General features: G+C 43.6%; 2 protein-coding genes across 2 annotated transcripts in view; one reads left to right on the forward strand and one right to left on the reverse strand.

Annotated features, from left to right (window-relative positions):
- The window catches only part of TAOK1 (TAO kinase 1), a 68875-nt gene extending 56187 nt beyond the window's left edge, over window positions 1-12688 (reverse strand). Inside the window, exon 1 of the mRNA XM_054847165.1 lies at window positions 12208-12688. The gene's annotated coding sequence lies outside the window, so the exon portion shown is untranslated. The remainder of the gene's footprint in view (window positions 1-12207) is intronic.
- A 592-nt stretch (window positions 12689-13280) lies between these two features.
- NUFIP2 (nuclear FMR1 interacting protein 2) overlaps window positions 13281-26145 on the forward strand; it is a 58762-nt gene continuing 45897 nt past the window's right edge. The window contains exons 1-2 of the mRNA XM_054848017.1: window positions 13281-13415; window positions 13729-13820. The gene's annotated coding sequence lies outside the window, so the exon portion shown is untranslated. The remainder of the gene's footprint in view (window positions 13416-13728; window positions 13821-26145) is intronic.

Genomic DNA, 26145 nt, shown 5'->3' on the forward strand with positions numbered 1-26145 from the left:
GTAATTATGGTTCCTGAACACAACAGGGCAAAGAATATCAGCTCCAGTGTTGCTCACTGCCCAGAAGTTCTTACTACATCTGGACAGCTTCTCAGAGACCACCAGCCTATCCTCTCACAACCAATACTCAGAGTTAACAGCCTCCAAATATCTAAAAAAGCCTCTCTGCAGATTATTTTGCAAAGACACTTTCAGTGAGGGAATAGCTAAAGGTCTAGCCTTAAAAAAAAAAAAAACCAAACAGAATAAACCTGTCCATATTTACTTGAACTGTATTGCTTAGTATAGCTACCAAGCTGCATGAAAGCCAGTTGCTGCTAGGCCACAAAAGGGCACCTGGAAAGAAGGAAGAATTTGGATACACTCTTATATTAAATTTTACCAGCTTGAACAAAATCAGCCTGGTTATATCAGTCCTGCAGTTGGTTCTGGCTGCTCCCCTGATCCTGGCCAGGGCCCAACAGTAATCTTGGTGGAAGGCTGCTGTTAGTACTACCATGATATTTATACAAACATCTGAAGCGTATGGACAGTTGTCTGGAAGAAACCAACACAAGCATGACAAGAAGTCCCTGTGCAGTGCTTATTTAAATATCTCCAGAATGGTAAAAAACAGAGGAAGGTTATATGAAAAGAAAAGAGATCCTTGAAGCAAGGAGGACTTTGGTATTTATAAAATAAATAATACGCACCGCATCCTCCAGCAAGGCAAGAAGTTATTTTTGAGAAGTTGATAGCAAGAACTGCAAAGAAATAACCATGCTTCTCTCGCTCTCTTTTTTCTATTAAGCTGATTCCTGTTGTATAAAGTCAGCTTGAAAGCTCCTTTCAAAGAAAAAAGGGGGGAGGGAGGAGAGGAAGAATCAGATCTGCTTGTTTTTTGCATTTGACATTCAGGTCTCGTCCCCCTGTTTTGTTTTCCTGGAGGACGCGGCGGCGCAGACCTCGCAGAATGATGACATCACACCTACAAAAAAAAAAAGCAAAACCCAAACAGGAGGGAAGCAGCTCTCCCTCGAACAAGAGCTCATAACGAAAGACAGCTCTGCTTCTGGCTGCTACCTTTTGGACAACTCAAAACTCAACATGTCCAGGGGTAAAAAGAATACTCCCTTCACACCCCTGGCCCATGAGAGCAGCCCATCAAAATGGGGAAGGTGATAGGCCTGATGCTTTCCAGGCCAGGCACAATAAAGTTAAAAGGTGTTTAGTTACTGTTCGCCTATAAAGATAACTTGAACACTACATTATTTTATGCTTGTTTATGCCTGTTTTATTATTGTTTTTGAGTTATACAGGCAAGTGGCTTTTACTATGATGAAACAAAGCAAAGCATAGCATGTTTAAGTTGCTGCAAATTGGAAACTGCTCTTACTTAAAGGCTTTATAAATTTATTTCTTCCATATGAGGTAAGCATTCTAAGAAGCATCCTTCCTGCAGAGCAAGTGCAAATGCTACACCAGAGACAGAAGAATTGCTAGATGTGTATGCATGCAGAAGGTAGCATCTGCAGAAAGAAAAAACATGCCTCTTCAGTGAAGAGGTATTCCTACCTTGTCTGTATTTATTAAAATTCAGGAGAGGCCCATGCTAGAACACGCGCACTGTCTGCTCCATGTCACAAGGAGATTTATCCTTCATGTAACACCTGAACTCGACAGATCAACATGACTGGCAAGCTCAGAAACCACAGGTTTTAAGTAAGAAATATCTTGGAAGTAAGTAAAATCTTGGAAGCAAATCTCCAAGATGCTTCTTGGAGATTCAAGACACCAAACTAGATGGTACATGACCATTTTCCTTGCTTCTAACAATTTATGACAATTTTAAGCAGCAACAACAAAAAACCAGCAAAGAAAAAAAAGGAGAATTATAGAAGGGGAAGATATTAAATACCCAGTGGTCACACAGTTCCACTGATAGCTACTGAACAGCACAATGGTGACAAATCATTCAATAGCTCTTTGCTGTGATTTTTTGGTAATTAAATACGAAATTAAGGAGATTGCCATCTCCACCTTATGCACAAGCTAATCAGTACTGGCAGCCTGCTCAATTCAGACAGAATACTAATAATTTCTCAAAGCAGAAAAACAAACATAGTCTTGCTATTAATTTAGGGACAACACTCCAACAATAACATCAACTAACCAGGTATCACTCTCAGATTTTGTCCAGAAACAACATTTTTAAGGGACGCCATCGTACAGGATCTCTCACACCTCCCCAGGACTTACAAGTCCTGTTACTACTATTCATCATCTAGCTTGAGAAATTCTGGCATAACAAGCGGTTGATTTCAGATAAAATGCAATTACAGATTTCTATAGCTTTATGAAGTTTTCTATAGGGTTTGACTTTAAGACTTTAAACAGTAAAATGGTAACGACACTGGAATACGCTATCTAAATAGCTCAATCTCCTGCCCCAGTGATTAAAAAGAAAAACAAGACGAGCAACTGCCATTAAGGAAGCATCAAAAGGAGGTGGTAACTCCACTCAGAGAAGGAATTTTACTCCTAAGTTTGAAGTCCTAGATCTGTTATATCGGATGGGCCCAACGAAGCGTGTCAAGTCCTGTTGGGTTAACTCCGGAGACTAGTCAGGACAGACGGACAATGACCATCTCTGTAATTTTCTGTTTACATATTTATAGAACGTATTTTAGTGGTGAGACCGTATGTGTCATGTCCTTAGAAATGCTAATCACAGGCATGAAATCACATATAGAAAACCCCTAAATCAGCAGGTGCTCGATGCCTCCAAACCAGAAAATAAGCAGACAAGTAGAATCACAACTCACACCATACTCTCCTTCCACTCATGCTGCTCCGTACCACTCATGCTAGTCCGTATCATCCTTGTTTCCCCAACACCTATGTAAATAGGTAGGCAGATTTTGCAACACGCATGATAAACAGGTACGAACTATTTCAAACTAGCATAGGTAGCATTAGTTCCAAAGCTGAAAGCAGATCTTGGAGAAAACTTACTAAACTTCATAGTCCATGGCCGTGGCAACATTGAACAAAAATCCCTCAGAAAACCAAGGTCCCAAAATATTGAGCACTACCACACAGGTACTCAAATTTCAAGGTTTCTATGTTTTTTGGGTTATTTTAGTTTAAAAATAACATGACTGAAGCAACAAAATCCTTAGTTTTATTATTTCCAAATAAGCCCCAGCAATTTTACTGCACAGATATGCTTTAAATGAGTACTAACACTGTAAACCTCTCTGCAGAGACAGTTAAAGTAGAATCTAGAACAGATTAAAGTTGCTTGCGATCAGCCGAGCAATGGCTCCCTCAGCAACGCTTACAGATTCCTGACAGGTACCTGGGCTCAAAGCTCTTCCCCCTTCCCAGTGTATCAGGTGAGAATGCTTTCAGCTCTTTACAGACAACAGCAGCATGTATTTGCATTACATAATAACCAGACCGTTAAGAAGACGTGAGATTCAGCTGTAGTAGGGACTGCACAAACAGGATAAAAGGATACACTCTGCCTCCACAGAGCTCCATAAAGATGTCCAGACAATCCCCAAGTCTTGCAATTATATATTCACAATAATATTTTCCACTTAAGTAAACAGTCCCCAGTTACCCCTGTGTGTGACTGACTCCCAAAATGAAAAGACTTTGTTATTCTTCAAGTTCAGGGACTGATCTACAATGCATTAAAGGCCCCTTTCAGATTTATTTAAAAATAAAAAGCAGCAACATGTCGCATCATAGTAACACATAATATCACAAATTTCAATATTTAGCCAGCTCATTCACGAACAGCTTCAAATTCCCATTATGATAAGAAAAATCTACATAGTCCTCACATGATGAAACAAAAAAACTCAATGCCCTGCATTATTAGTAGGTCAGCCAGACTTTCAGGAAGGGATCTGGGACAATGGTTCTGCCAAACTTTGAGGTCTGTGCTGTTCCACCACACCCGACAGACAATGCGCATCTCCTATGCTTCTGCTTCTACTTGACAACTGAGGAGGTGCTGAAGTCCTGCTGGTCAGATGTTAATTGGGGACCCAGGACACAAATTCTTCCACCTCTGTCACCAGCTATGCTGGGCAAATCACTCCTCCACCTGTGCTTCAGTATCCCCACCTTATAAATGTGAAAAATAAATATGTATTCATCATCCATTTAAAATACCTTGAGATTTACGGATGAAATTCAGAACCGGGAATTACTATTATTATCCTGCCAACTCAGTGAAAAATATAAAAACGCCACATACATAAGAATCTTTCTGTGTTACAGCTTACTTAAATTTCTATTTGTATATTAACATTTCATTTCTCATCATATTAATATTGATAGCTACTTCTACTTAAACATAAAAATATCTGTAATACCTACAAAACGTATAGTGATTACATGAATTTATAGTCACTACATTAATTAATTTTCAATACCAGAGTGTGCAATGGGAAGACCATTCAAATGAGGACCATACATCCCGGTGCTGGACCAGCCACTGTGGAAAGACTCCGGCCTGCAAAGTCATCCACAATTACCAATTTCTGCAACAGGGGAAAATATAAGATACTTAAAATAATGTGTGAATTAATATTTTCAGGAGATATTTAAGAAAAAGCACCTACCATTACAGTATTTTGGAAAATGTAGGGACTTTTCCAAAATATTTTAAAAAACACTGGGCATCAAAAACTGCATATAAAATCTTTTTCAATAAACTAGCAAATAATTCTTTATATGTTCTTTATGTTTTTGTGACTAATTATGAGCTAGTGAAGGTAAATCATGTTCTTTATAAGTAAACTATTTTCATGTTAGTCTAGTATCCAAAGCGGTCTGCTTGCTATTGTCAAATCAGGAACAAATCTTTTGCCCAGTCTTGTTTTTGCAAACAAATTTAAAACAGCAGTATTGCAATGAAATCAAAAGTAATGGTGAGGATGAGAACCTGCTTCTTCCATAACATTTTATTTTGGATGCAAAGCATGCGTATCTACCTCTTTTTAAGTACAGGTTATTTTAGCGTTTGGGACCCTGCGCTCTGTCTTTCGTGGCAGCAACGGAGTAAAATTTTGAAGGCTCTGGTCAGTTCAGGACTGCTGTGCAGGTTGATCTTGTAAGAATGTGGTCAACTTCTGAGCTAGCAGCTCACAGCAACATCTTCTGATAGTGGGGGGAAGGAAATATCTCCAGTGATTGTCATGCAATCAACTAATCTCAGACAAAGCATCATCACAAAGCCCTCCTCCCTCACTTCCATGGGCACACACTTCTGCTGGTAGGGCTCTGGGCACTTGGCGTGGCTTTTGGAATGGAGGAATGGAGATGCTCTAGGATTCTTTTGCCCATGTATTGTGTCAAGTGAAGGAAAAAAATACTCCATCCTCCACAAAGGACAGACGATCAGCATTCAGATGGGTTTGCCTGCATTCTTGCTGCAAAACGGGCAGGTCCCAGCAAGAATTAACAGGAGGTTCTACCACACACCTCCAGCCAGAGACTAACCTAGTTTTAAATACTTCAAAGCATGGGTTAGAGGGGGTTTTGTGTAGAAAGGGAAGAAGGAAAATTAAGCCAAAAACCCAGGTAAGAGTTCAGGGTTTGCCTATATGGCAATTAACCCATAATAAAAATGGAGCTTGGGATTCTCAGTAAGGCACTGCCTCTGAAACGTATCATTATTTCCTTCCCAACTTTGATACGCACTTCTAGAAGCCAGCATGAAATTCTGTCAAGGCCCAGGTTACCCTTTTTTAAAAATTAAGGTTCCAAACCTTCATAAAAACTTCAATCTAAGAGCCTGCCTGCATACTAGGATATACTGAGCAAGTATAAAGTGGGGTTTGTACCAGTTCAGCTGATGCCAGGGAAAATCATATCACTGCAACACAGTTAGTCTTTATGGGTGGTGAAACAACATTACTGCAGTTAACCTGGTGCATAATTCTCAAGACAAGACTTCGATATGCAAAAAGTAATAAAAAAAGCCCAAGGAGATGTGGGAGGGTGGTAGATTTAAAGGCAGACAATCATATGCTGTGCATAGATCCTGGGCTCTGTTTGACCCTTGAAGAGGTAGACAGCTTACCTAGGGGTACAGGGCCAAATCATACATAAATAGATTTCAAAACTAGGGTTTAACTAGTTTGCTATCTAGGCCAAGAAACAGTTCTGGAACATATTTAACACAGTTTAATCGCATCAAATCATGGCTGGCCCAGAACTGATTTTAACAACTGCCAACTGCTTTTAGGAACAGGCAAAGCCAAAAAGTGAAGATCACAGCATACAGTTTATAAAGAACACAGAGACGACCCAAACATTCAGAACAGCAGCAGAAAAGCAAGGCACATTCAAATCCCATGATCTTTATTCAGATTGGGTTACAAGGAAGTGAGAATTGGGAGGAGCCAGTGCTAGTGACAACTGCAAGCCAGAACTGAAGAAGAAACATGTTGCACTGCCACCAGGACGCAGCTTGAGAAATCCTAGTAAGTGATGGTTTCCCATGGAGAAAGTTACTGCACTACTTACTGTATACCCGTGGCTATTTGAGAAACAGTGTTAGCAAAAATAACCTCTCATCTCCTCAGCTGGGGGAGGGAGTGACAGTCACCAATTAAAAGGGGACTGAGGCGGGAAATAAGAATTGCATATTAAGGAGGAGGATGGAGGCAAAAATAACAAACATGTGCAATACCACATGCAATTCTTTCCAAGAAATCCCAACACAACAGTTCTCTGGGAACAGGCTCATGGGTCTGTTATTTGCCTTTGAGCAGCGGTGTGTCAGGGACGAGGAAGGATTGCTGGATGCTTGGAAAACAGACTGAACACATGGATGGGGAACAAGCCAAAAAACTGTTACAAGAAACGTTCCCTACGCTTTCAACATACTTGCATTCGCATATTCCACTTTCCCATGCTCCTGGATCCCAAAGCTTCCCTCAGGTTAGAAATCAGCCAGACCAGAATGAACTGAAGCTGAGCCAGCTATGCAGAGAGGTACTGATCCTACAGGACCTCAACCCTCAAAACCCATGTCTACTGATGCTCAGTGAATGGCAGCAGACTAAAGGGAAGAAAAAGGGCTTTTTAATTTTAGCTGAAGTGAAAGGCTGAAAGCAACTTTATTCACATTTTAAGAATTCAGGTATAATACACACTGGCTTTCAGTCTGAAAGGTATAAGCAAGAATCTCTGAAATTAACATTAAACATCAAAATTTACTTTTCAAATATGGCTTGACACCACTGACATGCGGCAAAAGCTTCCAACTAAATTCACAAGCACCACTCACCCACATTCTGATAGAAGGCTGCCCTGTAAACACGCTACACTTGATGAGCGTAGGAGAAAACTGTTTTTATAAAATTACATCTCACTCTAAAGAAAATATTTGCATGGCTGTAGCCATGTAGTAATAAGAGTCAGTGGAAGATCACAGGCACAGAAAACTGCAGGGCCTGCCAGCTTGAGAGTTCTGTGATTTTTACTTCTTTCCTCAAGATCTAAGTTTTCCCCAAAACAAAACACTTCTAGCCTTTTCCATTCTAAGGACAATATTCAATATGTAAATCTCATGCTGTCACCCCATCCTGACCCCTAGAGAAAAATCAAAACTGTTTCTAGCCAAGCAATACAACAGGCAAAACTATTAGCTACTGTCCACTCATATTAAGAAGCCATCATCACCCTAACTCAGAACGTCTGCTGGGCTGTCCTCACCGTAACCTAAGAGAAGGAAAACCCCATCTCTAAGCTACAATGTAGGTGTGTAACTAACACCACATATCTGGGCTCAGCAAGCTCCAATTAAACTGGAGAAACTTTTCTGTTTAGACAAAACTTACTGCTGCTTTGGCAATTTCATGCTATGTTTACAGTGGCTACCTTGCCTTTTCTTCTGGCAAAGAAACCAAGATTTAGCAGGACGTTAAAAAAAAAAAAAAAAAAAAAAAAAAAACCCAACACAACCAAAAATTGTCAGGAGTAACAATGCACTAATATCTGACAAAGTAGTAAAAGTTCCCAATGGCTTCCCTTTGGTAATTAAAAAAATAAAAAAATTCTGTCATTCCAGTGATTACCAAATATTTGTTTAAAAACTGCTTTAAGAAACCATGTTTGGAGCACCCATTGTGCTCTCTAATGTCCATTGTGTTTCTAAGGACCTTCAGAAAGTAGTCCTTCCTCCATATTTGTACTGTAAATGAGCACTTAGACAAGGAGGAGGGAACACAGTGTCTAAAAGCCAACTGTGCTTTTAAACAGCTCTCCATCTTTTCTTCCCGTTTAGTGCACACTTTTTCCCCTCAGACACTTTGCACATCACCTCTGATCTCATGTTTTTATATTTTAAGTTCTGCTTTCACAGGAAGGACTCCGCTTCACAGCTCTGCACAGCTGAGCTCCCTCTGGAACTTCACATGAGGGGATTAGTGGTTTTCTGACCCTTTATCCATTGGATTTTTTTCAGTCTTTTCTCCATGCAGAAATCAATGTATGATAAGCAACTCCTCAGCGTGTTAAAGAACAATGAAAACAAAGAATCCTGAAACCTAACTACTACAAGTTTCGGAAAAAGTGCCACCAACCACCTCTGTGTCCAAACATTTCTCTTTGAGCAAGCTGTGATTCCATGGCAGCATAAACTGATCTAATTGCTGGCTGTCATGGTGCAGCCCAGTCCCTTGGGTTGTCTCTAACATCACCTAACTGCGCACGGAGCCATTTCAGATCACCAAGCTGGCACAAAATTCTTTGCATTTTTCCTTAGGTTAGCTTTCTGCTGCTGTGGCTCAGTGCAGGATCAAAGACCAGAGCCAATGGAATGACATACGTGGAAAAGTAGGTAGAGGACAGGACCACACGCCTAAACAAACTTCTAGCGTAAGAGGAACTCACCAGCAAGCACAAGACCACACAGACCAGGGCTTCATCCTGCATCACGTTGGTCAAGGATGAGCAGTTTGTGGAAAAGAAGAGTAAAACACGTTCAAGAGTTATAAAAGAAAGGACAACCATCAGTTGCAGAAGGTATTAAATCATCCTTCTCCATATTGCTATAGGCAAGCTTGTCTCAACCGAGGGAGCATATCTGCATTACCCATAACTGAAACCCTGCTGTCAGACCCAGGATAACTTTCTAATGCAGACATGATTCCAGTCCAGAGTTGAAGTTAAGCTCCTCCCTTTGTCCAGCTTCACGTAAAGAAATAAAACAACAACCCTTCACACTACACAGCATACTTCAACAGGGAAAACGTAATGGCCACCCATAACCACTGTAATTCAGAAGACAAGAGCCAGGGTCACCACTGGTAATACCAAGGATTTTTATAGTTTCTAGTATGCACTTCAACATAACAAAGTGTTGTTTATGTGACTTTAATATGAACAGAAACACAACAGAAAATTCTTTTAAGGCAGGATCTTAGTGATTATGCAAGTGTTCTCCAAAATACATTGAGAGTGGAATAAGAAAAATGATATTTATCATAGTTTCCTTACCACTTCTGGATTACAAAGAAAGCCAGATCAACCCCAAACATTTTCTTATTTGACAAAACATCTATACTGTCAAATAAACTTACATGAGGCATATTTTGCAAATGACTGTAGTCTCAAGTTAGATGAGAAGTATATCCTTGCAGAAGAGATAGACAGGAGACAACAGCAGTAGTACATCCAGCCTGTCTTTGCTAGAAAGAGAATTAGCACCTGAAAATGAAGTACCTGGAAACCACCTAATGTTCCTGTTGAGTATGAAATGGTCGTGTCAAAGTGGAACTCACTACTGCAGAGTCAGCTACCTACAACATCTTTAAAACAAATCTCTGAATTAGTTGCTCTATCTATTGTTCTCCACAAAACATCCTCATTACAGGAAATCCACTACTAGGATACATCTGAAGATGTAATTATTAGTGTAATATTCACTTCTCTTCTAATGTATCTCACCAAGCATAAAAACTTAGGCTGTCTTACAACTCATTAAAAATATGTTATTCTAGTGAAAAAAAAAAATGATGAATTATAATGGATAGGCAAAGATGAAAGCTGCACAAATGGAAGTGTTACTTAGATGGAAGTAAACATTTAAGATTCTCCAGCTTAGCTTACACCAGAATTTAACAGAAAGACATATGACAGATAACTTTTTCCAGTAGTCTAACTTGAGGCCTAAGTCACCTTATCTGTACATAATTTTAACGCCAACATCTGGTCTTCTACATGCAGCACTTAATGTCAGTCTAGTTAGAAAAAAATATCAAACTATCCAAGGAGTTTTTACTTCAGGCAGTTGTTTTTCAACAGGATTGAATTTAATTTAAGCTGTTGTACCAGAATCACTGTCTCTTCAGTGAGACATTCTTAACAGAGGAGAAAAATACTCTCTGAAGTTCAAAGGACAAATTAAGGTTCAAGTTTATCAATGTATTTGAGTCTACAGATAAAAGGAAGAGGAGTCCTAAAAATGGCAAACATACCAGTCAGAACTAGGCCAATGTTGTGGAGAATCTAATATGAAGGCTCAAACCAGTCGTTGATTAGGTTTGCCCTTGGACACAGGTATCAAAAACTATGACATACTCACTATGAACAGGCACAAAGGCAAGAAAAATGTAGACTCAAACTAGTTTCAAGAAAAACGTATCTAAAATCATATTTATTGCAACAGAACTTGTTATTCTGTAATCCTGAAATATGAAAACAAACCTTCACTAGTGTCAAAATATATCACAGTTTTCCACCATGTTTTCACTATTATGATGTGCTATCTACTAAAGCTATTTTTCAGACACTGAAGATCTGAACTATACTGTTCAACTATATATATATCTATAAAAAAAATAACGTAAGGGGTGGTATTTTGGGAACATTTCATTTGAAGCATTCCAAGCTGATAACCTTTATCCAAATACATAAAACAAAAGCCATGTCAAATGCACTATAAATAGCATTAATAGTAAGGAATCAATAACATCCAAACCTTTAGGTAACATCTTATTAATCCGTCCTTGGCATGCATGGACACACTGCTGTAAGAGCTCTCAAAATGCAATAGTCAAAGGTGAAGGACACAATTTGTTCAACTAGTTAATGCAACTGCTATTTAACCAACTCAGCCACTAAAATGCCACCTAATGAAATACTCCATACCATGATAAGCAGCAGAGACAAGCACGATAAACACGAAACGCTTTTCTAAGAAAATTAATGAAAGTCCTCAAGGCTAAAACCATTCTGTCATTTTTCCTAAGACACATAAAGATGTACATTTGACAACAACCATTTTAATCCCCGGTTTCCCACCCCCCCCCATTTCTTGTACCGCGCCCAACACAATGGTACAACTGCATGTCACGGGCGCCCAGGTATCGCGTTTATATTTATTTCTGCTTTCACAGTGACAAAGGTGAACTCTAATGCTCCAAAGATGCTTGCAGCAAAGCAGGCTGAACGATATTTCTAAAGACATACCCACATGCGGGTTACAGAAATCTAGCCTCCATGAGATGTTTTAATCTGACAAATTAAAATGGTTGGGAAACGCTATTTGGCTAACGGAATCGGCCGCCACATGCATTGCTGAGGGGAAGCAATAAAAGGTCTTTAAAATAGGTCACTTTCATCCAAATCCCATACCAGCACCGAACAAAATGGTATTTACACTGAAAACTCACCACTTGGGGAGGAGCGAGGGGTAGGGAAGAGAGCTCGGGGGAAGGGAAAAAAAAAAGGGGAGCGGGGGGGGAGAGGGCAGGCATCCGCGCCGGTCCCCGAGGGACCCCCAGCCTCCCGGGGGCTCCGGGCTCGGCCGACGAAGCCCACCGGAGCCGCGCAGACAAAAAGGACCGAGGCGCAGGGCACGCCTGGCCGGTGGGAGCCGGCAGCCCTGCCCCAGCCCTAGGCCTCTGGCGGCCCCTGACAGCGGCGGCCGCGGGGAACACCCCGCCGGCAGCGGCCGCCCCTCTGAGGGAAGCGCCATTTCGCCTCCCGCTCCCCCGCCGGAGCTCAGCGCCAGCCGCCGGGGCCGAGGCAGCAGCAGCCCCGAGTCCTGCGGCACTGCCGCAGAGCGCGGCGGGGGAGGCGCCGGCCCCACCGGGCCGCCCCCCCACCCTCCTCCTCCTCTTCCCTCACCCCTCCCGGGGGCGCCCCGCCGCCGACCCGCCCCGGCCGAGCCCCCCGACGCGATGCCCGCCTTACCCTCCGCCGCAGCCGGGCTGGGAGCGCCGGTCGGCCCCCCGCGGAGGAGGAGGAGGAGGAGAAGGAGTGGGGCAAGGGGCGGCGGCCCCGCGGGGGGAGGCGCCCCCGGAGGGGCGTCGGGCCCGGCCCCCGCGGGTGCCCGGGCGCGGCGGGCACAAAGGCGGCGGGGCACGGCACCTAAGATGGCAGGGCAGGCGCGGCGGAGCGCCCAGCCGCCGCCGCCACCACCACCACGGCCGCCGCCGCCTGGGCCCCGCTCGCCGAGCCGCGGCCAGGCCGCGCCGCGCCGCGGGGGCACGGCGTGCGGGAGGGCGGGCGGCGCCGGCCGTGCCTGCCGCGGCGGAGCGGGTCCCTCGGCCGGGCCGCGCCGCGCTGGGATGGCTGCCTGCCTGCCTGCCTGCCTGCCGCCTCCCCTCAGCGCCGCCCGGGCTCCGGCTGCTCCGTCGCCGCCGCTCCGCGCTGCCCGCAGCCAGCGGCCCCCGCCCGCCCCTCTCGCGAGACTTCGCCGCCCTCTCCCCCCCCCCCCTCCACCGCCGCGGCCGGCGGGAGGGGCGAGGGGCGGTGGTTGGGGGAGGAGGAGGGGCGGGGCCGGGGGCGGTGGGGCCGTGAGGGGGCGGTGGAGGGGCAGTTGTGGTGCGGTGGGGTCGTGAGGGGCTGTGTGAGGAGAGACGGGGCAGTACGGGGGGCAGTTAGGCTGAGGGAGAGGAGGAAACCAGGGGGAGCCGCCAGGGGTGTTGGAGGGGCTGAGGGTTGTAGAGAGGGGAGTGTGGGGGAGAGGGTTTGTGGGAGCCCCGTGTGGGGACCAGGAGGGGTGAGGGGGGCCTGGGGGAGAAGATGGTGGTGGTGGTGGTGGTGGTGGTGGTGGGGTGCTGCTGCTGAGGCCGTGAGTGCTTAGCAGGGCTCTGGGGGAGGAAGGCTTGAAGGGGAATGGGGAAACTGAGGAAGGGCATGGAGGAGGTTAGCTGGGAGCTCTGGGGAGGAGCAGAGAGAAGGAGGGCTTGGGGGTGGTGGGGGAGAGGAGGGATGAGGGCAGGGGGCGGCCTGGAGGGGCCTTGGGGGTGCAGCAGGTGGGAGCTGGAGGCAGGTGGGAGCTTGTTGGGGGCAGGTGTGGCAGAGGAGGGTGCGTTTGGGGCAGGCCAGCTGGGGCTGAGCAGAGCTGCCTCAGTGGGCAGGAGCAGCTCAGCTACAGGCAGTAATCCCAGGAGGTGGTAGGTGTCTGCTTGTGCTAGCTCTTGTGCAACTGGCCTGACCGAATGGGTGCGCTTCAGACTGTCTGCCCTTGACTGAACTGTATCCGGTTTATGGACAGAAGCGGGGAGGGGGGGGAAAGTCATGGACTGAGCACGTGGCCTCCTGAGCTGTAGTTTTGGCTCTCAGTGGTGGGTTTTGAACTTGGTAGGTTGCTGAGCCTTTGTGTGCTTTGGTATCTCCATCTATGAGCTAGAGATAACAGTTGGCTTCATGCAGGGATTAATTATCGTGTCTTGTAGTCACGTATTTGTTTATTTGTTTTTACTATAGATTACAGCTGGAGGAATTCTAAACAGTCCACCTCTCCTTGTCATGGTGTTTAAGCGCATTGTGCTCCTGTCTGAGCAGAGGAAATCACTGAGGTCAGTCTCCCTTGTGTTTATAGTTGCTTTCCCTTTCAAAAGTATGGGGGCAAGGAATCATCAAAATAACAATTTGTACTGACATCCTGATAATAAATTAATAGAAGCAGTTACATAAGACACAAAGTTTGTAAAAGGTGTAGGGATTGCTTTCACTCTTAAATTCCTGATTATATCTGAAGAGACAGTGTTCTCGGTTATAAAGTATCCTGCAAATATGAACAGGCTGAGGTGTCTCCAGTATGAAATAGTAATACTAGATTTACAGAATTGTACTGATACCGCTGAAATAAAACACGTGAATAAAAATTCCTTCCTGTTTTCCCATAAACTAAGAGGTATTTTATACCATAAGAAGGCTCTGTATCCAGCACGTATTGAGGATGATGCTGGATGCTATTGATCTAAACTTTGTATTTACATTTAGACAAATAGAGCTACTGGCTACTATATAACCTGGGATGGGGGAAACCTGAGGAAAGTTGAGAACAGAGGTCGGCTGTAATAATTGTGGATCGCATCTAGTGTTTTACAAACTTGTCACGTAGTGGTCTGATACTTTGCCTTTTCAAATCCCAATAGGAAAAGTACGACAAATGTGGATCACTCCAAACATATGTTGTTGTAAGTATTGGGAGAGGCAAACTAAAGGTTTATCTGATTATCTCAACCTTGAAGTTGGCAGCTATGACAGGAAACTTGGTTTCATTCATCTGCCAAAGATATTTGTAGCGTATCGTTTGACAAGTTAAAAGGCATTTTTGTAATGGCACAAAAATAAAACCATCCACTTTCTGAAACTACAGTTTCTGTCTTCTAAAATAATACGGGTTTGGAGGGATGCTTTTGGGGAAATTAAGGACATGCTTGAAAGGTAAATATTTGTATTTTCAAATGTTAGAACAATGGTGTTTATTGTGAATCTATTTGCCATGGCCTATCAATACAAATTTGTTCTTGTTTTGTCAAATTAGTGGGTATCATTTGCTTTGGCAGATGGGAGAACTAAATGGAGCAGTAAGAGGGAGTGATCTGCCTGTGGGGTCATAAAGTGGAATTGAGGATCGGGTTCTTCTGAATCTTGATCTTGTACTTCTTCCTGCAGACAAATTGCCTTTAAAGTACGTGAGTTATGGGAGTAAAAGCTTCAGTTAGTGAGGTCCATGGAGCTAACCCAGCAAACACCAGCAGATAGTCTGGGCCTCATCTCTTTGTGTTACACATATAAAAAGATAATGATAGCTCTAGGTAAAAATCCTTAGAGTCTCTAATGGTGGCTGCAGAAAAATGTAAGTAATGCTTTAAAATTAACTATCAAGAATTTTACTTAAAATACTAGATCTGCATTTGATAAGTATTCAGTGACTGCTTCAAAGATAAACAGTATCATTCGTGGACCACCAGTTTAGGAAAAAGGCCACCGAAATTCTGAAGGAACAGTCAGTATAAAAAATATGATGCTTATTGTCACCAGCTAAACTAGACACATTTAGCATACTCTTCTAGCCCTATGCTGTTAGGCATGCTTTTGCTGCCTTCTCAGACGATCCTAGTAGGCATCTAGAAAGTTAGTTTACCTTAGTTTGCTTAATTTCCTGATGCAAATTTAGTTCATTTAAAGAAGAATTAAACAGGTTTTATGTATGTCTGCATCTGGGATTTACACCAGTCTATCTATCACATAGCTATACCCTAAGTTAATTCCATCTGAAGGAGGTGCCAGAACATCAATAAATAAAAATTACAAATTGCCTAGCGGTTTAGCTGACAAGCAGAACTGGTTTCAACACGTTGTTCCTAATGTTCTGCCACAGAGCTGGTCCTGGGGTAGACCCATACAACGTTCCAGTGTAGACAGGACCTTTAAGAGCATGTATTGGCACTCCATAATATTGTAGGAGAGGAAGTAGAGAACAATACTATGTCCAACGGAAGCTGTGGCAAGAATTTATTCAAGGCACATTGTAATTACTCAAGCTGGGAATTTGGCCAGGACATTGGGGTTAACACCCCTACTTCTTTAGAAGTGTCATAGTTTATTTTTTTTAATGACTTTAAGCGATGAGAAGCTTGGCGTTCTATTTCAGCTGAATGACAACACTTCTAGCAGTACAGGCTTCTTACAGTGACGCAAAGGTGCTGGTTCAGAACTAACTCAGAAAGGTGATGGGGCCTAGTACAGTAGTCATTATTTCATAAATACTTTCAGTAGATAAGAAAGATAAAAGTGTGATTAGGGTAGTTTCAGCTGCTGTAATCACAGTCATACGTTCTTTAGCCTTCAGTCCACATGTTGCTGTAATCTGACCTTTTTATATGCGAACAATCATAAATTTTAGAATAAATTGTAGAACTTGAACCAATGAAATTTGGTTATTAATTATGATAGCAGTTACAAACTGCAGTTGTCAATGCTTTTCTTTTAGGAAATTTGTCGTCATATAGGCAGAATGTAATTTAGCCAAATTACAGAGGTTTTTTTAATTCTTTCATGCCATTGAGATTTTTAGAATGTGTTCTTTGTATGTATTATGTACCAATGTAGAAACTAACTTTCAGCTTATTCTGTGTTCGCAAAGAAGGTAAGTATGTTTTACTGTGTGACTAGTTGTGAAATGCACAAGTGAGGAATTGTTTTGCTTTTACTAGCTCATGAAACCTGCTGTCATTCCTACAGAGTAGTTTGGGCCATTATTATGGGTTACAAGGTTATACAGGAAAAACATGTTCTAGAGAAAGGCTGGTCAAAATAAACGAGGTAGAATCTTCCAGATTGTTGTAATCTGGTTTTGTATCAATGAGGTAAACACTTCAGTACATTCACTGGGATGAAGATACCATGTCAGACAGTATCCCTCTGATAGTTTGTTATGTTGTAATGATGAAAATGAAGCAATACTGATGTTATTACATAACCACTTTTGTATTATATGACAACAATAATAATAGTTGGCTCTTCTCTCTTACCTTTTATTAGATAAACAAATGTGTTCCTCACAGTGCGCTTATGATCATCCCATGAGTCAAGGGAGTGGTTTTATCTATTAAGAAATGGGGAAACAGTGGCACAAGAAGTAGTAGTACTTACCAAGGTCATATGGGAAATGGATGTCAGAGGCATAAACAGAATCTCAGCCTTCTGACTGTCCCACTCTACCCTCTGGGCAACCAGACAGAAGTGGAAAAGTGGCTTGTAGTGTGACTCAACAGCTTTTCCTTCCTCAGCAACTGCTGTGTTGGGCAATTACAAATAAATGCCAGTAGGTCATTTCCACCTGTGTCAAACAGGTTTCCAAGGGACTCTAGGTAGGCATGTCTTCTGCTGGAGAGGGCTTCTCGATGGATCCTTGCAATGGTTTTGCTTTGAAATATTTTCAGAACTTGAAAAAAAAAAATCTCTGTTTGCCATATGTACGTTTGCTCTGATTACTTCCAGGGCCTTTTGTAATATATGTTGCCCAGGGACACCCAGGAGTTCTTTTTACCCTTCTCTGCAAGGGAGTAACAATAAACTGATTAAGCTGTCATTTTTCAGTTGCTTTTTTTTTTATACATAGCTTATAACATGCATGCCAAATGAGCTGATGCTAGGAAATACTTCCAGAATATCAGTACAGTGTAGCACCAGATGATGCATTGCACTTTAATATATCAGATTGGATGCTTAAAGATAAGTGGGGTGTTGGGGTATCTCTTCACACAGTTGTAGCTAACAATGTTCTTGACTCCCTTTTAACAGCAAAATCAAAATGTGTTGGTCCAAAAACTGTTTTTCCAGGCTATGACAACTAAGTATAAGGAGGGTCTGTTCAAGTATCTTGGATCTTTTCCCAACAGCAGGGCTGAAGAGCTTGGTTGGAGTTGGTTCCAAATGGCTGGAATGGACAGCAGGGATCAGTATTGTGAAGGCCTTGACCTTGAAGCGTGACTGATGGAAAGAAGTAGCGCAGGAAGGGCTTGTGTTTTGGCTCTGGTCCTTGGATGGATGTATAAGAGGAGGCCTTTGGCAGAGAAGGGTGAAAGGTGACTAATAATGTGAAACTGGGAGGAAACTCATTATAGTTAGGCAATCTCCAGGTGGCTTGCTTTCTCTGTGCAAAGACACCTTTTGTTAGTTGTCCCACTGGCATTTGCTGCTCATGCTGTCTTCTGAATAGGCGTCTTAAACAATTATTTCTGTGCTTGACTTAGGAAGTTTAATTTGGCAATGAGACTACAACATCACCTCTTTTCTTTGTTCTGTCTCTACAGAATTTCTTTTAGATTTACTTTCCCTCTTCCCGTTCTGATTGATTCTTTTTCTGGCTGTCCAGTAGTTTAGCCAAAATGAAGAAACTTTTCCCACTGTCATATACTCAGCCCCCATATCTCACTTGTTCCATGGTTTTGTGTGTCCCTCTTGCTGCAGTTCCAAAGCTTTCATGAGCAAGCGCCACTGAATTTTGCTGTGGTGGTTCAGGAATTTGCTGTTGCCTGGTCTAGTGCTTCTCCACAGGTTTCCCCCCCTGTAGCAGAGGCAGCAGAAGAGAGTTTGTTCTGTGCCTGACCCTGCTGGGTTATGGTTGGATGTCTTAGCTCAAACCCAAACCTAACAATCCTGTTACCACACTGGCCTTTGTGCTAGACTGGCTGGTGTACGGACATGTATTTACACCTGCTGACCCTGGTACAGAAGTAGCCTCAAGAAGAGCAGCTTGCTGGAGATGACGATTTAAACTGCTGGAGCCAGAGTTGGTGGAACTCTTCTGAGAACCCTTAGATTCCTTATTAGCTTGGTGGCTTTTCCAGTGATCTGCAATGAACAGCTCCGCTGTTGATCCCATCTGGATCTTGATCTTCCATTTTATAGGTAAACCAGCACATTTTGCATTGTTGTAAACATAGTCCCAGGAACTGATTCTTATTATAATCTGCAAAACAGCTGTGAAAATGTGGCCTTGCTCTTCAGCAATTCTGCAGTCACCTATCTGAGACATTGTGTTCCACTCTTGAATAAGATTCTAGACCAGAAAAAGAGTTAGACTGCATACAGATTAACAAATCTGTTGCTAGTATCTCTGGCTACTGCAGCATGACTCACCCATCAGTGCTTGTCAGTGTCTGGTGTGACCTCATTGAAAGCTTCAACATCTCATATGTGAAGGCAGGTTGTAATCCAGTGTGGGAATCCTAAACAGGTGGAGAATGAAGTTCTGAGACTGCGATAATGTATACATCATAAACATCCCCCTAGAAATCAAATGTGCCCTCACCAGAAATATTCTTACAGATTTCTGAGGATGTCTTAATGCTAAGTCTGACTTTCCCATGCTTCTGTTAAAAAGCACTTGTAACTATTCGAGACAGCAATAGAAATCAGTGCTGGTGGGAAAACTTAAGAGTAGACGGGACAGATCAGGGAGGAGATACTCTGTTATTTGCAAGGGCGAGAAAAAGCTGATGGTTCCTTTTTATTTATCACAGTTTCTAGAGGCTTTTTCTCTTTTTTCTTTTTTTTTTTTTCTTTTTGTTCCCCCCCCCCCCCCCATGTCAGTACATAAGGGCTTCTGGTATGCTGGTTAAGGGAGACAGGTGAAAAAAAACTGCAAGAAGGCCTGTAATAAAGGGATGAATGAATTAGCTTGTGGTACCTTACATGTGTAGCTTAGATATGTAGTGTGATGATGAGACAGAAAGTGGGAGGCAAGAGGAGTTTAGAAATCAGATGGTTCACTTCAGCTGGTGCTTGCTGAGTAAACATGAAGCTTGTGCTCAGTGCCTCTACCTCCCTCCCATGGGCTGTTACACACCAACAGATACTAGCAATGCTGTTCAGTCTAAACTGAGCCAGCTGCTGGCGTTTTAATTGCAGAACCCACATCTAGTAGCAGACGCTATCGTCCTCTCACCGCTACAGAGGGAACTCTTAGTCTCTAAAAGCACAGGCTGGCACTATCCCACAGGTATCTGCTGCTACTTGAACGCCTGGCTGAAAGTGAAAATCCTGGCTGCTGGTCCAGTTGCTGTCCTTAGGATATGTGAATATCTGTTCCTGTTTTTCTATAGATGATTTCTGTACGTGGCAAAGCTGTCAGTGCCAGCCTGGCAGTTTTGTCCATAAGCAGCGATGGTTGCTGCCTCTTGGCTTCCCAAACCCACTGTCCTCAGAGCTGCTGCTGCTCGCTGGCTCAATGAGGAATCCAGAGCCTGGCACCCCTGAGAGAGCAAGGATCTTGCAAAAGATCTCTGCTTCAGTGGATCACTATGCAATCCCCTAATTATTGTGATGGCAGCTTCCCCTAATTATTGTGATGTAGCTCTTAGAAAAGTAAAGAGTGGCTGGTATGGCAGGATAGAAAGACACCCTGCTTCTAAAAGGTGTGCTGCCCTGGTGACACTAAGGGATCATCCTTGGGAAATGCAACAGAGCTGCTTCATCACAAAGCAGTCAACTTTGCAGAAGTCACTGTGTCCTTTGCTGCATTGTGGGATGGACCCTGGCACCTCTCTGAAGGTAGTTATGTCCCTGCTGCAGACCTGCTCTTCTTATCCAGACTCTTACCTGGCAAGTTTGTTCTCTAACCCTTTGCCTCAGGTGGATGGTAGTATGATTTCTGCATTCCTTAATTATTATTTTTTTTCTTGAGACTGGGAGTGTGGATTTTATTTTTTGGGGGGGAGAGGGAGGGAGGCAAAGATCCTGTTCTGAATGGATTCATTTTATATTCTGGTGCTTCTTTAAGGAAGGAGTAGAAGGTCATAGTCGAGGCACACATGTGATTTGTAAGGAAGAAATAGGCAACCTCATGCCTTTTCATCCATGATTCCTTACCATAAAGATGAGCCAGATACTATCTGCTTAGCTGTTCTGTGATTCCAGGGTGAAATAAGTTGATGGCTCTGCCCAGTTTCTAATACAGAGATGTGCAGAAACATGCAAAATACAGCTAGTTCTAGAAATTAATGTCTCTGCTGTTCTTTGCACGGAGGCCAAGGCCTAAATGATGTTTTGAGACTGAGCATGTTTTCCCTGGATGATCTGATGGATAATGTAGCATGATATACTAGTGGGCAAGAGATGGAAGCCCCATAGTGTGGACAGCACTGCTGCATTCAGCTGTGGGTGTGTCAGGTTAAATGATTGATCCAGTATTTGAAGTCCTATTGCTTGATTTACATCTTGATTTTTAGTATCTGGGCAGACTTTTCTTTCACATACTAAAGGATACCTTGGGTTCTAGTAGAACCTTGAGCTTACATCAAGCTCAAACCTCATTGCTGCTCTCTGCATTCGGCTGGAAATGGACAGACACCATTTGTGACTGCCTGAATATCCTGAGTCACCGATTACCAGCTGGCATGTGTGCTGCAGTTTTCATTTCTTCCTTTACGACTGCACTCCCTAGAGGAGACTTGGAACAATTGCAGTTGTCAGCTAAAGCGTATTATGTGTACTTGTCTGGATCCACACAATTGGTGGACGACCTCTGACTACGTCTATGGGGTGAGCTGCCTGTGATTTGTTACTGTATGCCTGGTGTTTCCATACCAGAAAATAGAACAGGAATATTTAAAAATGCATTTTCTTTATATTTACTAGTAAAATGTCTGCATTGTGGAGATGGCGATAGGATGTCTCCATTAAATAAGTGGCAGAGACAAGTCATGATTTCAGTAATGATCTCACAGTAAGATAAATTGTGTGAAAATGGATGAAATCTAAGGATCTAGACAGGTGATGAAAGGTAAACTAGTTAACTCCCTACACTGGCAAAGCTCTGCTAGCAGGAGCATGGGCCCACCATGCAGGAGCTGACAGGTCATCTGTTCTGTCAGACCCTCTTGTCATGCTGTGTGTGTTATCCTGCTTGTGCAGTGTCCCAAAGCAAAGCTGCTGAAGCTCAGCAGGGAAAGAATGCAACATGTTGCTATGTTATTTCATCTCACAAAAATGTTTTCACTACGTAACTCTTACTGCTAGTCTTGTGCGTAGCTCGGGGGGAAGCTGAAACCTAAAACATTTTGTTGTGCTTTTTGACTCAACAGGTCTTGACACATTGCTGCTGGACACGTCTCTGTGTCTGATCTGAACTGCAGCAGGTCCATTCTGTCCTGCTAAAATAATTACATATTAAACAGTATTATTCTGTCCATGCCATTTCCATTTATTGACTAAAAAGTTAAATTCTTACTAAACCAATTGAAATGTACATATTAAATATTAACATTTAATTTACAGAAAATATTAGTTAATGGCCAGCTGATTTCACTGTCATGAAGACTGTAATGCAGACTAATGCTTGCCTGGGACCAAATCAGGTAAAGCAGCTCCTTCCGCTGAAATACCCAGTGAAACACAGTGCTGTTCTGTAAATCAAATCTTTGTTTGCAACAGGTTGCCAGTGTTTGCCTGGGACTGTCCATCCTGTTAGCAGGCAGTGATCCTGCTGTGGAGAAGAGATGTGGGTTCTGCTGACTCATGAACACAGGTGCTAGTTGCGTCAGTAGAGTAAGGAGTGGCTCACCTTAGGAGCAGGATGTAGGGTTTAGTCTGAGAACTCTTAAAGAAGAACCTCTAGAAAAAAGTGAGGGGAGGAAATACATGAGGCAGACTTTGAAGTCTGACTTGATGAAATTCTGGTCCCTCTTGCTGTATGAAGGGCTTGCACCAAATGGGATAGTGGTATTAACAGTCACATACCTATCTGAAGTGTCTTGGGAAAACATGCACTATAGCTGAAGACAGCAGTAGTCCTAAAAGCAGTTTTCAGTCCTAAAAGGAGTTTTCTGGGGAGGGATGGCTGACAGCTGTTCAAGAACTTGCACATACAGTTACTCCCTTGTTCCTCCTTTATAGATCTGACTCATCCATCCCTGTCCTAAACACACCAGTTTCAGTATTTTCTTTTCTCGCCTCTCATTTACCTTGTATTTCCTATCCTTCAAGCTTCTTTTTGTATCTAGGGGTTTAATTCCATTAAATTCAGTTGCTTTGGCTTCTATTCTGCCTGTGCTTTGCACCTGCTACGTAGCCCCGGCAAACTTGGCAACCAACCCTTGGGCACTCTAGGGAAAACATCTAGGCTAGACACCTTCTGCCCGATGCCCTGGACGTACCCCAGAGCTCCCAGGCATTAGTCTGTATTCAGAACAACACGTTGCTCTGCAAATGGTTCCTTTCTGCTCTTCCTTCTACCTCTGCAGAGTTATGTGCACCCGACTTCTCAGCAGGCACTCGCCTAATGTTTATTGATCTTTTGCAAAGGTCTGATGCAAAGGAAGATTGATAAAATCTTGTCCAGTGTCTCTGTGGGCTCATAATTGCACCTGTCTCCTCCTCGCGAGTGAGGCAAATGGGAGCGAGGGAGCCCACGGAATAAACAGCACCTTCTGCGGACCTAGAAACAACAAAGGCTAGAGGACAACAATGCAAAGGCCCTGCAGAGCCTCTGCTATCCCAGCAGAATTCAGGAAGATGTGTTTCTCTTCTGAAATGATGAGAAATCAAATCTTGGCGTAAAGAGTCCTATGACTTGGGAAGGGCAGAGAAACCTTAGTGCAAAGTCACAAGCCGTTCTCATTCACAGTTAAAGCCCCTGTTGCCCTAGGCAAACACAGAGCCTGTCAGCGTCCTGCAGCTTACCGTACAGAGATGGGACCAAAATAGCTCCACAACTTTACAATGTGGCCAAAAATAGCTTGCAGGTCAGCTGTTTTCTTAAAGGTAGTGGTGACATCAGTGGGAGAACACTCTTGCTGCTGTTCAGTGCAGGTAGAACTGGGTAAACAAAGGGGGAACAGCAGCAATTTAATTAGCTATGCAGCCATGAGGAAAGAGGTGATAAGGGGTGGGAAAGGACTAAGGAGGTGCAGCAAGAGAGATGGACAAAACCACCAAAGGCCTGAGCAGACCCTCTGCCACTGACCAAGCTACTGCACACAGATAACTTCTCCCTGGGGTTTTATTTCCATGATGCGTAGAGGCATCAGTCTGCCCATTTCTGTCTCGTCGTGGCCCATGTCAGGATGTGTCACTGGACTGGCCAGCCAGCCAACACCAGCGTGTTTCTTGCTCTTTATTTCCAGACAGTGAACACAGCCTATGACATCACCTCTGGTCAGTGGGACATGGGAGGCTATGGCCATGGCGATGTCAAGTCTGTTTTGCTGTAGCCATTCAACCAGAGAGTTGATCTTTTACAGTGCAATTTGCATGTGGAGAAATCTGGATGGCCTTTAGTTCTAGGGGGATTTCAATATTTGTTCTTGGGCCAAAAAAAAAAAAAAGCTGTTTTTATGGAGTTGTTGTTATAAAGCATTACATTTTACCAAAGGAGCAAAGCTGCCTACCATGATCCTCAGAGTTTTAGTTTCTGTTGTGTGTACTAAGTCTGGCCATGGAGATAAGTCTTGGCCAAGTTTGGAAGTTAAGTGCCTGATTTGAAATGTTACGGGAATCTAATGTAGGTTATGAGAGGTCTGCCATGCCTGCAGTCGCCTGTGTTGCTGAGGGAAGCGTACTGCAGCAGGCTGTGCTAGCGAGAAATTCCTTTGTGCTGCAGGTTTCTTGCCTAGTGATTTTATGGTGCTGAAAGAGAGGAAGGAGGTGACAAAATTGTGGGGAAAATTGAGGCCAGGTCATTACTGTCAGATGAGGACAGAGTCCTGTAGCCAGTCAGATGTGACAGAATGCACTTGCTGATGCTGCTACCAGGAAGCTTGAGAGAAACGTGACTGAATGATAGCAGCGCGCATGTGCCTGTGGAGAAAGGAGGCTATCTGTAAGCTCTCGCAATGCTTTTCTCTGCCCAGCAACATCGTTGCTTCTTTTCCTTGCATTCTGCTTAAGCAGCTGTTCTGCATTTATGATCCGATCTATTCTTCATATAGAGCCACCTTCACACTGAGCGTCTTCGTTGTAACGCAGTTATCTGAGATGAAGGACTGATAGGACCTCGGGTTTGCTTTGAGTAAGTACTATAAATAGGGCAAAAGCGCTATAGTTACTGTTCCTTTAAACTAGTGTGAGTGCCTTGTAGGACTAGCCCCAATCTCCACCTATGCAAAATGGCTCCTGTTGCCTTGAAAGAGGGAGACTTCAGCCAAATGCATCTCCAACTTGACAAGTATAGAGAGAATTATGCACACGATCAGCTCACTGAGGATTTCATTTGATGCACAGCTAAGCTGAAAGTCATCTGCCAATAAAAAAGGAAGCTCTGCATCCCTACTTGTGTGCTCCTAGTGCATTTTGAAGCTACAGGCCTTATCGATTGCAGACTGTAGTTAGAATAGGGTATAGGTAAAATCAACTCAATACCCCTCCCATGACTATTCAGTACAGTCATTTCTGAGCACTGCAATACAGCTCTCACCACAGCCTCCTCCTTCCATTCAGTGAGAGCTGCTCCCTGATCTGCCCTGCCCAGCTTGCAAATGTAGCTCATCAGCCTCTGCTTCTTTGCAAATGAGCTGCGTAGGTAATGGGAGGAGGAGGAGGCAGCTCAGCAACCTGCCCATCCCAGCCAGTCGTAAAGGCTCCCTGCTTCTTAGGTTTTCTGGAGTTGTCATGTGAATCGTGTGGGTATAAAACTTTGTTTTTTCCCTAAATGCTCTACCTTTTGCAACAGGAGGTCACTTCCCAGTGGGGAAAACAGGCTGATGATGTGGTGGGCAGTCAGCTTGTCATTTGTATAAAACTCAGAGCTGATGAGTTTGGGCACAGCAGTGTGCTAACACAGGCAGAATGCACCCAGACTGGCTCCCGTCTAGATAGCGCAGATCTCCCCAAGCTGCTCTCTGCCGGCCCTGCAGCTCAGCATGAGCACTGGTCCCTCTCCTTGCCTGCGCTGGCATGCCCACAGTAAACCATAATTTGCACCCAGTGCTGCTTGCCTGTGTCTCGATTGGTGGCAAACCCTCCCAAAGCAAATAGTGATTTGCCTGTCTGCACTGACTCAGCTCTGCTGAAGGCAGGAATCGGAGCTAAATCCGGTTCAGTAAAGTCTATAGGTAAAGAATAGCCTTCCATAGCACGTAGTGAGGCATTTTAAAGGAACTTGACTATGTCCCAGGAAGTGCGCTGAAGTGAGCAATGCTGTGTTAGGCAAGAAAGCCAACCCAGGAGTTATTAATCTCTCAACATCTGTAGCCCTGTGGTTGTAAGCACTGGGGGTTTTCTTTCCCTGCCTGCAATTACTAGCTAGCAACTGGGAATTCAAAGGAATTTGGGTTATCTTTAGGAAGCAAGTACCTACTCTTTGCCTCCTCTCAGGAAGCAAGGTCCTTCATTACAGCCTGTCATGGCAAGGGGCTCACAGATAAGGAGGAAGGGCAGGAAACCTGC

This window comes from Grus americana, chromosome 19, assembly GCF_028858705.1.
Source record: "Grus americana isolate bGruAme1 chromosome 19, bGruAme1.mat, whole genome shotgun sequence".
NCBI classification, from domain to species: domain Eukaryota; kingdom Metazoa; phylum Chordata; class Aves; order Gruiformes; family Gruidae; genus Grus; species Grus americana.